This window comes from Dasypus novemcinctus, chromosome 2, assembly GCF_030445035.2.
Source record: "Dasypus novemcinctus isolate mDasNov1 chromosome 2, mDasNov1.1.hap2, whole genome shotgun sequence".
In the NCBI taxonomy this organism is placed as follows: domain Eukaryota; kingdom Metazoa; phylum Chordata; class Mammalia; order Cingulata; family Dasypodidae; genus Dasypus; species Dasypus novemcinctus.
In genome coordinates this window covers 54,266,137-54,278,393 of record NC_080674.1, presented here as the reverse complement: position 1 = coordinate 54,278,393, position 12,257 = coordinate 54,266,137, and the positions used below count along the sequence as shown (strand labels likewise).

Genomic DNA, 12,257 nt, shown 5'->3' with positions numbered 1-12,257 from the left:
TTCCAGCCAGGAAATATCTCCCAACGTGGCTTGTGCCACCAGCAGATTATCGGTGTTGGCCTCCATGGTGTAGGGTGCTCTACTCATGAATCTTCTCTGCAAATGGGCAGTCTTCTCCTTCCATTATTTCAGGGGTGTTGCAGGTGCTCTCTGGTCTACTGGGCCCCCCAACCAGGCTATTTAAATAGCTTTGGGTGATTACTAACTATACTGTAGGACAAGCTGACTCTTGGAATCCCTACACTTCTGCCATCTTGCCCTCCCTCCTCCATCACTGTTCACTTTTGGATCTACATTGTCATATCCCCCTTTCAGTGGAAATATTTGGCAATAAAAAGTCAAAGGTTGAAGTCAAGGTTGAAGTTTAAAAGATTTCAGACTATATTTATTTTTTACCCCTGATCAGGTAAAATAGGCTCTAATGGTTAAAATTATGTAGCTTGAATCTTGGAGAACTCTGCTTCTCCTGGGTGGGTTATTATTAGGTTTTGCCTCAAAGGAATATAACATTTTGTTTTTGCTGTTAAAAGAGGTTTAAACAATTTGGACTCTGCCCCTAACACTTCAATCTAATGTGTTTTAAGTAAAAAATAAAGCAGCAGAAAACAAATAACACTGCCATTATTAAAGGAAGTGCAAATCTTAAAAGTTGTGAAGAGTTGAAACGAAACATCTGTTTCCTGAAAATATTAGCCCACCACCTGGAACAGGTGTTTTTACTGTTAAGAATCAATACATATTTAGTGGTATATTCTTCAGAGTTTAAAGGTTGCACCTTTTATTGTAAAATTCATGTGGATGAAGATGTGGTACAGTCGATAATTTTGATTTCCTTCTGTTTTCCCATTTCACATTTGTAGGTTTTTGTAGGTAACATAAATCTAACATAAGTATATGTTTATTTACTTGTCTTTTAAGAATCTTTTTTCAATGGACTACACTTAAATCTTTCATAATTCGATATATCTCAATGTATTGGTTTAATCACATTCTTTCATATTTTAATAGTTAAAGAACAATGGCGAAATAATATTGAATATTTGAATATTTGTTCAAAATCTTGAATAAAACCAATGTGTGTGTTTTCTCTTCTGCCTATATCAAAGGCAGAAACTTTAATAATGTTATAAAGAAGATTGAAGCAGCATGGTATAAAAATAATAGCAATAATAATAATAATTACCACTTATTTTTTGCACGTAATGCATGAGTCTCTATTCTAAACTCTTTGTATCATAACTGATTTAAACCAGGCAACAACTATATTATTATCCCCATTATAGAGATTAGAAAACAGACCCAGAGAAGTTAGGTAATTTGGCCAAGCTCATTCAGCTAGTAAATGTTGGAGTTGGAATTCAAATCCAGAAGTCTGGCTCTAGAGTTTGAACTTTTAACTTTTAAATAGGGAAAAAGCCATAGCTCACATTCCCACCTGCCCCCAAATAAATCTGTGGAAATTTTTATTAATATGATTCAGTATTTTTGGGCCTTGGTATTTTCATCTATGAAATTACAATGTTGCACTCCAGATTATATACTTTTTAATGACTTTTTTAAGCTGTAGAGATCGATATTGTATTTGGTTTAAAATTAATGATGTATTATCTACCAGTCAGGGACTGATTAAATGAATTTTGGGTTAGTCATACAGTGAAATTCTATGCTGACATTTAAAATAAATCAGGTAGAACTGTCTGTTATGATGCAGAAGAACTATCTATGATAAGTTGAAAAATAATGAGCTAATTCTATAACTATATATATATTATGGTCCCATTTTTGAAAGAGAGAAAAGAGAGAAAGTTGTATGTAGTCTACTCTGTGCGTAGAAAAATTGACTAACTGAACACTGATTACCTCTGGGAGATTAGAGATAATACAGGGGAATGTTTACTTTTTCCTTGGTACATTTCTGAATGAATTACTTTTTACAAGTAGGTATTACTTTAGAAATCAGGAAAAATAGAGAAGAAATTAAATTGTGAGTTTGTATGTTATATTATAACTGGACTAGAGAAAATAGAAAGAAGGTCCCTTGAATCATTTCAGATTAATGGAGATAGCAAATCATTTTCTTATCTGGCCTGTGAAATGATTATATGGCCTCTTGTTGGTTTATAGCTATTTAAACCATCACTATGTTTTGTATCTTTTTAAAATTATTTGTTAGCTTTTTGCATGATTCCTTAAAACAAAAATGAGGTAATGGTTTAATTCATTTTATTCCGTATTTTCACAATGATTGTCTAAATACAGATTTTAAGTTATCTTTTTGTTCAAACTGTTTCTTGAGCATTGCTGCCCAAGTATTATTGACCACAGATTGTTTGGAGCTTCCCAATTATGAGGGTAACTTAAGGCTGATAGTTCCAAAAGCTTTCAAGCAACTTTATTTTTTCTTCTATAAATCGAAGACAGCAGGCGACATGTTCAGACAATTAATGGTTTTCATTCTTATTCCCCCAAAGGAAACAATATGTAAGAGTATGTGTCTCATTTAAAATTTTATCCTTCTGCAGTTTTGTTATTTTTACAATATGTGTTTTAAAATCTAAGACCAGGTATATTTTTTTCAGATCATTCTGAAACATTTTAGTAAATTATTAGTTAGAATATGGGTAGTTGAATAAAGAACCAACCTCAAAAAAATGAGATGAAACTCTTCATATTTTCAATTAACCCAATCTAATCTTGATTCTAGAGTATTTTAAGGGATCTTTTCCGTTTGTTTGAGACCATCCATGACTCATTTTATCCGTTGATTTATACAATTTCACAAGCATACTGTGGGCCAGGCATGATCCTACAGAGTTGAATAAAGAATGATTTAGAGTCAAGCTATATATGTAATGGGAGAGACTGATATTTAGTACATATTTTGGCTCTAATGGACTGTAGTAAGTAGTACATTTGCAGTCTGAATTAAATAATAAGAGTATAAAATGTAGTGTGAGTCTAGATGGGAGAAGAGGTAGTTAGGATAACTCTGGTCCTTAGGAAATGAGGTCGATACTTCCACCAGGACAAAAGGAATATAGATTTATTTTCTGTGTAAATTAAAATCCTGAGGATCTCAAGAGATGTCTCTATGTCTTTACCATACATTAGTAGAGAGAGGGTGGAAAGATAGAGCTATGGGTGGGACACCCCACTCTTTAGGCTAACCCTTTGGAATTTCAAGTAGCACAACTGGAAGTCCCCTTGGGAAGTTTGTCCAATTAAAGGCAAAACTCTACTTTGGCCCAAGTTAGATAAAAAGAAAAATGATTCATTTTGTTAGTATGATAGACCAAAGTAGATTCTTTCCAGGTTTTGGCCCTTCAGGCAGTTTTTAACCTATAAATATCAGTGTCTAAAAGTACAACACTATGTAAAGTTGGTTTACCTCCCCACTTTGCCACATAGGTATATATATATATTTGTTTGCCAGGTCAAAGATTTTTATTAGAATAAGATTTGAAAGATTTTTTATTTAGGTGGCTGGAAAGTACATCCAGCTGAAAACCATCAACCATTTAGACTAAATGCTTCATTTGAATTGTGTTTCTGGATGCACATCAAGTATGACAACTCTGAGTTTCATAACTTTCTCTAACTTGATTCAAAAACGTTTTTGCACCAAAATACTTCTTTTCTGTCCTCTCCTTGTAAGGCCCTATGGAGGTTATCAAGGTGAAGCCTATATCGACATGTCTTATAAAAATGCAGGAGTCTTAGGCCTGCATCATATCTTTTTTTTTTTTTTTTAAGATTTATTTATTTCTCTCCCTTCCATCCCCCCACTCCACCCCCGCCCGCGCCCCAAAATACAGGAAGGAAGAGCAGTCTTTATTGTGGATGGAAGGATGGATAATGAATTTGAGTTTTTGTTAGTTTGAGGTACCCAAGGGATATCTAGATAGAGATATTTAACGGGGAGCTTCAAAACACCTAGTTGGTTCTCCAGAGAGAGGTTGAAGCTGGACATGGGATTTGGAAATCATCAAGTAGTTGAAGCCATGGGAATGGAGGGAATGGCCCAGGTAAAGCATGTTAAATGAAACCAGACTGGTGACTTTCTCCTCTTGCTCCTGACTTCTAAAGGCAACCCCAGGATTCTGTCTAGGCTTTTCTCTGTTAGTGTGATCTTACTGTTGTATCTCTTAAAGACAAATATGGTGGGGGTTAGATAAAATTATAATATATGTCAAACAAATCTAATAGGATATGATTTAAAAGTGTGTATATTCCCTTTACTCAAGAATAATATGGAAAGCATACAGAATTCCATCAACCTCAATCTGATGATAAGAGGTTAGGAAAAAGATTATGTAAAGGGAATGCTGTGGTGAGGGAAGGTTGCAAGTTTTAATAGAATAGTCAGGGCAGTTCTCATTAAAAGGTGGTGCAAAGATACAAACAAGATAAAGGAATGAATGTGAGTTTATCTAGGGGGAAGGATTTCTAGGTAGAGGGAATGGCAAATGGAAAGGCGCTGAGGTGCCTAGCATGGTATGAACTGCGAGGAGATCAATTTGCCTGGTATAGACTGACTTAGAGAGAAAGTAGTAGTAGAACAGGTTGTAGAAATAATTGAGGGAGGAAAAGAGATTTTATGGAACCCTGTAATCCTTGAAAGGACTTTGATTTTTATCCTGAGTGAGATGGGGAGCCTTTGGAGGATTTTCAGTGGAAAAGACATGTGATCTAACATGCTTTAACAGTACCACTCTGGCAATTATGTTGTAAATAGATGAATATGGAGGCTAGAGTGGAAGCAGAACTAGTTCTGAGTCTGTTGCAATAATCAAGGCAAGAGATGATGGTTACTGAGGCTGAAGTGGTAAGGGTAGAAGTGGTGAGAAGTAGTTGGATTCTGGATATATTTTGAAGGTATTACTGACAATTTCCTGATAGATTGGATGTGTGGTTTGAGAGAAAGGGAAGAGCAAAGACTCTTTCCAAGGTTTTTAGCCTGATCAGCTGAAAAAATGGCATTGCTGTTAACTGAGAGGAGGAAGGTTTCAGGAGGAATAGGTTTGGGGATGAGTTATGAGTTCTGTTTTGGATATGCTAAATATGAGATATCTATTTGATATTCAGGTGGAGATGAATAGAGTGAGTATTTGCATATGTAAATTTAGGGGTCCATGCTGCAGATATAAATCTGAGAATTAGGAGCCTAGAGAGAGATTTGAAAACATATGAATGCAGAAGATCACCAAGGAAGTGGGTGTCGACAGAAAAAAAAAAAGGCTTAAGGCCAGCCCCAAGCACTCTTTTTCTTTTTTCTTTTTATTTTTAAGTACTGGAGCTGGGATTGAACCCCAGACCTTGTATGTGGAAGCCAGCACTCAACTCTGAGCCATATTGGCTACCTTGAGTTGTTTTTTTCATCTGTTTGCTTGTTGCTTGTTTTTTTTGTTTTTAGGAGGTATGAGGAACCAAACCCCGAATCTCCCATGTGGGAAGCAGGGGCTCAACTGCTTGAGCCACATCTGCTCCCCCCAGGTACTCTTACAAGTAAGAGGTTGGTGAGATTAAGAAACTGAAAAGGATCCACTTTCCCAGTGAAATATGAGAATATCCAGAAGAGGGTGGTGTCCAGAAAGTTAAGTGAGAAAAGTGTTTTAAGGAGGAGGGAGTGATAATTGAGCGTACTGAAAGAACCTGTAAAACAAAAGCTGAGATTTGACCATTGGATTTAGTGCTGTGAAGTCATTGATGACCTTGACCAGAGAGTAGTGGGTTTGGAGTGGGTTCAGGAGAGAAAGGGAGGAGAGGAAATAGAGATGATGTTTTCAAGGAGTTTTGCTGTAAAAGAAAGAAAAATGGAGGGAGAAGTGAGGTTAGAAGAGGGTTGTGTTGTTTTCTCTTTTTTTCTTTTTCTCAGGTTGGGAGAAATAGCAGCATGATGTATGGTGGTGGGAATGACCTAGTAGTAAGAGAAAATGTGGTACAGAGAGAGGGGAGACTGCTGGAGCAATGTCTTAAGCAGGCTGAAGGGAATAAGATCTGGTAGAAGGACTGGTTTTCAAGAGGAGCAGGACAATTGATCCACAGTATTGGTCGTAACTGTGTCCTTAAAGCTAGGTAAGAGGGCTTCAAAATGATAACGAACTACAAAATCCAACCCAATCAGGTAATTTAACTGCAAACTAGGATTCAAGTTTTAGGGAAGAATTAGGTTGTATGTAACTTGAATCTAGGGTACAGCCACAAGACCAAACCATAGCTGTGGCATGAAATTCTCTACATGACTGATCAGTGTGGCAGGCAAGACTCAATCACTGTGTCTGTTTGCTGTGTATTCTTCTGTGTCTGCTTGTATTCTCATTAGGCAGCTCCAGGAACCAATCCTGGGACTTTCTGGACTGGGAGAGAGGTGCTCATCCTCTTGTACCACCTCAGCTCCTTGGTCTGCCGTGTCTCTTATTGTCTCTTCTCTGTGTCTCTTTTTGTTGCATAATTTTGCCGCGCCAGCTCTCGGCGTGGGCTGGCACTGACGTGCAGGGCAACACTCTTGCAGGCGTAGCATTCCGTGTGGGCCAGCTCTCTGCTCAGGCCAGCTCACCATGTGGGCAAGCTTCCCTTCACAAGGAGGGCCCTGGGTAGCGAACCCTGGACCTCTTATATATATGGTAGCCCAATTGCTTGAGCCACATCCACTCCCCCCCCCACCCTTAGTTTTTTTTTTTTTTAAAGATTTATTTATTTATTTAATTCCCCCCCCCCCTCCCCTGGTTGTCTGTTCTTGGTGTCTATTTGCTGCGTCTTGTTTCTTTGTCCGCTTCTGTTGTTGTCGTCAGCGGCACGGGAAGTGTGGGCGGCGTCATTCCTGGGCAGGCTGCTCTTTCTTTCACGCTGGGCGGCTTTCCTCACGGGCGCACTCCTTGCGCGTGGGGCTCCCCCACGCGGGGGACACCCTTGCGTGGCACCGCACTCCTTGCGCACATCAGCGCTGCGCATGGCCAGCTCCACACGGGTCAAGGAGGCCCGGGGTTTGAACCGCGGACCTCCCATATGGTAGACGGACGCCCTAACCACTGGGCCAAAGTCCGTTTCCCACCCTTAGTTTTTAAAAACTGGAAATCCTCATCTTGACCCCAAATGAATGTGATTTAAAGAATATTCTTTGCCCCTATTTGATCAAACTGTTTTTAATAACTTTTTATCTCTATCCTTTTATTGTCTCATTCATTCACTTCTCACCTCTTTCTATAAAAGACTGAATATGGCTTAAAATAACAATACATATAATAAAACATAAAAGAAGTAGTGTGCAATTAGCATTATGCAATGTAGCATTTCAAAAACCAAATATTTTAAGATTTCATATCTTTCATACTTTTTTGGGGGCTTAGGGAAATTTACAAATTGTAAGAAGTTATAAACTATAAAAAAATTAATAGAATTGAGAAAGGTCTTTATTTTACATTTTTTTTGGAAATCCTGCTTGTTAACAAAATTCTCTGGACAACTTTTTATTCTCTAATCTGCAGCGTTGGCCACAGATTATGTGAGATCTTATTTTTAATATATGCAGAATTTGTTATGACTAGAATTCTTTGTTTCCAGTTTTTACATAGTGAAGAATACTTTTATTTTTCTGGCCATGTCTTGTTCTCCTTATGTGGTTCCCAAATGAGCCCTGAATCTCTCAAACACATTTAATGTACTCTTTTGGTGATGAATATTTTATCTTTGGCAACACTGTGTCTAATTTGGCCATGCACAATTTACCTTGGGGAGCTCTGTATACAATATATTGTAATTAGAAAATTGGTTTTAACACTAAAATCAAAGAGTCATGAGTGTGCCCTTTGATTCTCTCTTGCTTATGGAGAGCCATGGAGAGATTATGGAGTCTGCTCAGGATGGAGTAGTAATCCCTTATACAGAATGTCATAAATTACTTCCACTGATTCACCAAATGAGACATAATGTGCTTTTCTTGCTTTTAACACATGCCTTTATCTAATAATCCTTTGCCTTCCACTCTATTACCCCTCCCTGCTTTTTTTCCTTAACATGATAGTTTACAGAAAGCCTCTAAATTTTATTCTTTTGGGAAATCTAAATTTGTCTGCCAAGGATCATATTTTATATATTTATTTTTTTGCTAACCATAAATATTCTTGCTCTATTTTATTTTTTGCATGTTCTGCATGAGTAACTTTTTGTTGTTTTAACAGTTGCTTCACAATTATGATGTGATTTGCAAATTTGAAAAGGGAGACTTGAAGGATTATACATTACTTAGACAAATTTGTTGAAAACCAGAGTGGTAGTATTTAAAAAAAAAAAAAGGAATTGGGGAGTTTATCTGTGGTTCTGATAAACAGTATCAGAGAACAGACTACTGTCAGACTACTGGATTGAGTTTTTGTTTTAATTAACAAAATTTAATTAACAAAAACTAGGTGCTACACACAGCTCCAGGTATGTGCCATTTCCTTCCCATGATATATTAGTGTTGAAGAGAAAGTAAGAATATGCCAGTGTGAATATAAGAGCTGTCAGGCATTTGTCTTCTACTCATACACAGTTGCCCTGTATCTTCTTATATATAATAATTTATCATTGGAAGTATGGAAAGAAGGAAGGCAATGCATAGAGAGCTAGTTATTAAATGACAGTATACAAGGAGACACTAACAAGGCAAAACAGTTTTGTTCAGAAAAATCATGATTTTCTATTAGTTCTCATCTTGCCCTCTCCCTCAATTCAGCCTGACTCTTCTTTGCTACTCTCCAAGACTCTGGCATATTCTGTCTGAATATGTATAGGGAATTGGAAGCCGAACAAATATTGTTCTTACTCTTCTATGCCCTTAACTTGTTGTATTAGATAAAATTTGCTATCTTTTGGACCAGAAGACAGAATGTATAGCTGATGGTGTTTTTGGCTGCCCTGCAAATGCACACTCTATCACAAAAGCTTGGAGCCAGGGACCCTCCATCCACTGCTTCCTCACCACCAACAACTCCTTGACAGCCAGGGCCCCTGCATTAGACCAAGGTTTATACAGTTTGATGCTTCCACTCAGAGCAGTCAGAGGCCACTCTCCTGGGTCTGGGAGAGGCTGGCAGCAGTGGGGCAAGCAGTTAGCACAACAGGCAACTCCTAAACCAGTGGTTGCTGTGGTGTTACTTTGGCTCGCTTGGTTCTTGAAGTTCTTTAGCCTTCTCATCTTCCAATAAATTGCTTTTGTGTTATTTGTAACCAGAACTCTGCCTGGTACAAAAGGGAAAGGAGGACAGCCTTTTTGAAAAATTCCCTCCCCCCGCCACCCCCCCACCCCCCGGGGGCTTTTTGCATGCTGTCGGCTCTCTGTGCCCATTCACAGTGCGTTTTTTTTGGTCTGTATTTATTTATTTTTATTCTACCCCCCTTGCAGCTTGTTTTTGCTGTCTGCTCTCTGTGTCCGTTCACTGTGTGCTCTTTAGCATTGTTGCTTGTCTCCTCTTTTTTTTGTTGTTGTTGCATCACCTAGCTGAGATGGCTCTCCTTGGCACTTGTGGCCGGGCGGCACTCAGTGACGTGAGGGAGAGCCTGCCTTTACAAGGAGGCCCTGAGACCCGAACCCAGGGTCTCCCATAGGGTAGACAGGAGCCCAACTGTTTGAGCCACAGCTGCTTCCCAGACAGCCTTTAAAAAAAAACACTTGAAATGTCCAAGTATCATGTTTTCCTTGTAGTTTGAAAATTCCTTTTATACAAAGTGGGTGCTTTATTTGACAAATAAGGCATTGATATTATTTAGACTTTATTCTAGTAAGACCAGATTATATGTGTCAGGCCCACGGGGTTCCTCTAATATGTTCATCAATCTGTTACACGGTGCTAGTGCTATCTATATAATATGAACTATAAGTTCAAGGTATATAATTTAAGACATTTGTTCTTATATTAATTTCAGGGAATAAAATAAAGCAAATACTAAAAAGGGTTCTGATGTAAATTGGTAAGTCCTTAGGCTACTTTTAATCTTTTGAGAGAAAAAGGAGATTTTTTTTTGGTATTTCCTTTTTGTTAAACTCTGATAAATGGTTTGTGAGTGCTGAAAGAAATCAGTTGATATCGCCTAGGTAACTCCATGTAGGGCTGCCTTAAACTGTATGTTCAGCTTTTGCTTGTGCAGCTTGACAGTAGTTGGAAAGTGCCTCTTTAATAAAACACACCTTTAAATAACTCTCTTAGATTAATTCCAGCTTTTAAAGTGAGAAGATGGCTTGAACTACCACTGCTGCTAGCTCAGCTGTGGATCTGAAATATCCAGCTGTGCCCTTTCTGCCTCTCTCATCACCAATAACAGACTTTGCAATCAGAATCTGTCTGACACGTGTGTTGATGTGTGAGGTGAGATAGCATCTAGTTCTCTGTATTGGCTCTTTAGCGCTAGACCATAGTAAACATTTGTCTTTGTCAGCCGTGAAAGCTATGTGATTTGAGTATGCACTGGGATTGCAGGCATTTTTCCCCGTTATGCTTTTGTCTAGGTCTGCATCGTCATAGCAGGAAATTCATGTTCAAAGAGAATTGATCTACCTATTAGGACAGACCAGTAATGTTTAAAAGCTGTTTTGTAAGGGTTCTACCCTGTCAGGGGAAGAATAAGTTGCCTGTCCCCTTTTAATTGTTCTTATTACAGTAAATCAAAAGGACTGCTTATATATAATTAGCCACCATTGGTATTTGGCATGTAATATTGGATCTTTGACCTAGTGAAGAGTGAAAAAAAAAATCCAAGCCCTGAATTATCTATAATTATCACCGTGAGAAGAATCCTGATTGGTGATCGCAAAAAAATCAGTTTCTTTAGGAAGCATTATTTTAAGTGAAAAATCTAATAATAACTATTATAATGGTAAGAATTCCAGATTACTGAACAGTATGCTGAACATTTTTTATCCATTACCTCATTTATCACTCCCAACAATCTTGTGAGATGATGATTATTTTCTAGAGTAGGAAATTGAGACATTTGTGAAGTAACTTCTCCAGATCACAGAAGAGCTCAGTTTCAGGCTTCTCTGACTCCAGAGACATGCCCTTAATCGCTGATGCTGTATCAGACACTCAGGTTGCAAAGTGGAGTTAGAATTAGGGCTTCCATTCAAGTGCTTGATATCTAGTGGGGCAAGAAGGATAGTAAATCAACAATAACTAATAGGGCGATGTGTGTTTTAACAGTAGAGTAGAAAAGGTGCTAAGGAGTTTGAAGAAGGTAATCTAAATCAGACTGAGGGTCACTGAAGTCTGTCTGGGAGATGTGATCTTGGGCTAAATTTTTAAGAATGACTAAAAGCTAACTATCTACCGGAGGAAGATAATGGAGACTTTATCCATACTGCTATGGGTAGTCATGGAGAGAATTTAAATCAGGGGAATGTCATGATCCATTTTAGAAAGATAGTTGTTAGCTTTTGGAGGCTAAGTTGGGGTTGGATAAGATCAGAGGGAAGGGTATCAGTTAGGAGAACAGATAGCATAGTTATCCAGGACATAGTGGTGGTGCTTGGAACAAAGGCTTTAGAGCTGGGGAGGGACTGAGATAGTAGAGACAGGTTTGGACAGTTATCAGGAACTGATGATTGATGGGATATATGAGGACTGATCCCCATCTTTATGGAGCCTAAAGATTGTTAAGTGAAGGAATGATCTTTGTCTTCCAACATATAGAATAGGATTTCTGTTAGGGACTGCAGGGAAAACAATTTTAGTTTGATTTCAATTTGTTTTCCTTTCTTCTATTATAAGGCTTCCCGTTTCCATTTCCAAAAGCACCAAGAGTGGAGAGTATCTGCTTTGTTAGAATCTTTCCTTTGTATTTTCAGATGATACTTAAGCCCACTCGAAGGTCTACTTAGGAAGCCTAGCTCTTTTTTTTTTTTTTTTTAAAGATTTATTTATTTAGTGTCCATTCCCTGCAGTCATCTGCTCTCTGTGTCCATTTGCTGTGTGTTCTTCTGTATCTGCTTGGCTTCTCTTTAGGCAGCACTGGGAAGTGATCCTGGGGCCTCCCGCATTGGGGGAGAGGCTCTTAATCTTTGTGGCACCTCAGGTCCCTGGTCTGTTGTGTCTGTGTCTCTTCTCTGTGTCTATTTATGTTGCATCATCTTGCTGCACCACCTCACCATGAAGGCCAGCACTCCTGCATGGGCCGGCATTCCACATGGGCCAACTCTGCACTTGGGCCAGTTTGCCTTCACCAGGAGGCCCCAGGAATTGAACCCCGAACCTCCTCTAATGTAGAGAGGAGCCCAGTTGCAT

The 12,257-nt window shown here is 38.4% G+C and overlaps 1 protein-coding gene across 4 annotated transcripts in view; it reads left to right on the top strand.

The window, feature by feature from the left end:
• Positions 1-12,257, top strand: part of ARL15 (ARF like GTPase 15) — a 442,869-nt gene that overhangs the window by 129,437 nt on the left and 301,175 nt on the right. The window lies entirely within an intron of this gene.